The following is a 1,668-nucleotide window of genomic DNA, read 5'->3' on the forward strand; positions in this document are numbered from 1 at the left end:
ACATTATGCTAAGTGCAATAAATCAGACACAAAAACGCAACAATTGTATGATTCCACATATATGAGATATCTGGAATAAGCAAATTCATAGAATATAGAAGAGAGGTTAACATGGACTATGGGAAGGGGTGAATCTGGAGTTATTTTTTTAATGGGTGCAAAGTTTATGGGGTGATGAAAAAGTTCTGGACATGGATAACGGTGATGTTTGGACAACATTGTGAATATACTTAATGCCACTCAATTATACACTTAAAATGGTTAAAATGATAAATTTTATGTTATGTTTATTTTATCACAATAAAAAGTTTATTTGACAACTTGGGAAGAAATATTCATAATATATATCACATCAAAGAGGAAATGTTCTTGTTATATGAATAGTTGTCAAAAATCAATAAGAAAAAAAATGGACCAAAGGTTGGAAGACAAAGTTCACTAAAAATAAATACAAGTGGGGGCGGGCCTGGACGTGGGGAGTGAAAGCGAAAGCCCAGGCGGCAAACCGGGAGACCGAAGATCTAGCGACTAGAGCAGCATGGCCAAACCTTGTGGGGTACACCTGAGCGGGGAAGCCCGCAAACAGGTGGATGTCTTCGGGCAAAATCTTTTCCAGGAGGCTGAAGAATTCCTCTACAGATTCTTGCCACAGAAAATCATGTATCTGACTCAGCTCTTGCAGAAGGACTCCCTCAACGTGGCTGACCTGACCTCTCTCCGGGCCCCAGTGGGCATACCTATTCCAGACCCCCCTCCCAAGGATGATGAGATGGAAACAGATAAGCAGGAGAAGAAAGAAGTCCCTAAATGCGGCTTTCTTCCTGGGAATGAGAAGGTCCTGGCTCTGCTTGCCCTGGTTAAGCCAGAAGTCTGGACTCTCAAAGAAAAATGCATTCTGGTGATCACATGGATCCAGCACCTGATCCCCAAGATTGAGGACGGAAATGATTTTGGGGTGGCAATCCAGGAGAAGGTGCTGGAGAGGGTGAATGCAGTCAAGACCAAAGTAGAAGCCTTCCAGACAACCATTTCCAAGTACTTCTCAGAACGCGGGGATGCTGTGGCCAAGGCCTCTAAGGAGACCCATGTAATGGATTACCGGGCCCTAGTGCATGAGCGAGATGAGGCAGCCTATGGGGAGCTCAGGGCCATGGTGTTGGACCTGAGGGCCTTCTATGCTGAGCTTTATCATATCATCATCAGCAACCTGGAGAAAATTGTCAACCCAAAGGGTGAAGAGAAGCCATCTATGTACTGAGCCCAGGGCTAGAAGGGAAATAAATGACCTATACTATAAATAAATAAATAAATAAATAAATAAAAGAATAAATACAAGTGGCAAACATACAATGTTCAACCTCACTTGGAATTTTTTAAATGCTAATTAAAACAATAACGAAATTCCATTTTTCATACCATATTGGGGAAAAAAAAGAAAAATTGCAATACTCAGTACTGGCTAAGGTGTAAGGGACATTATGACCTGGTTCAGTCTTTCTGGAAAGCATTTTGGAAAAAGTGTGCATAGGCTGTGACAATAATTCTACTTCAAGGAATATATCGTTAAAAAACAATGGGAAAAAAAAAAACAACGGGAAAGAATGCTTCCTGTATGTACACGAGAGAGGGATTATAGGAGATGACTCTGTCTCTGCAGCCCTACAACCT

The 1,668-nt window shown here is 41.5% G+C and overlaps 1 pseudogene; it reads left to right on the top strand.

Moving 5' to 3' along the window:
- The first annotated feature begins 511 nt into the window (after positions 1-511).
- Positions 512-1,304, top strand: LOC109382587 (proteasome activator complex subunit 2 pseudogene; annotated as a pseudogene).
- The last annotated feature ends 364 nt before the right edge of the window (positions 1,305-1,668 follow it).

The sequence above is a fragment of the Hipposideros armiger genome, unplaced genomic scaffold (assembly GCF_001890085.2).
Source record: "Hipposideros armiger isolate ML-2016 unplaced genomic scaffold, ASM189008v1 scaffold_66, whole genome shotgun sequence".
NCBI lineage: Eukaryota > Metazoa > Chordata > Mammalia > Chiroptera > Hipposideridae > Hipposideros > Hipposideros armiger.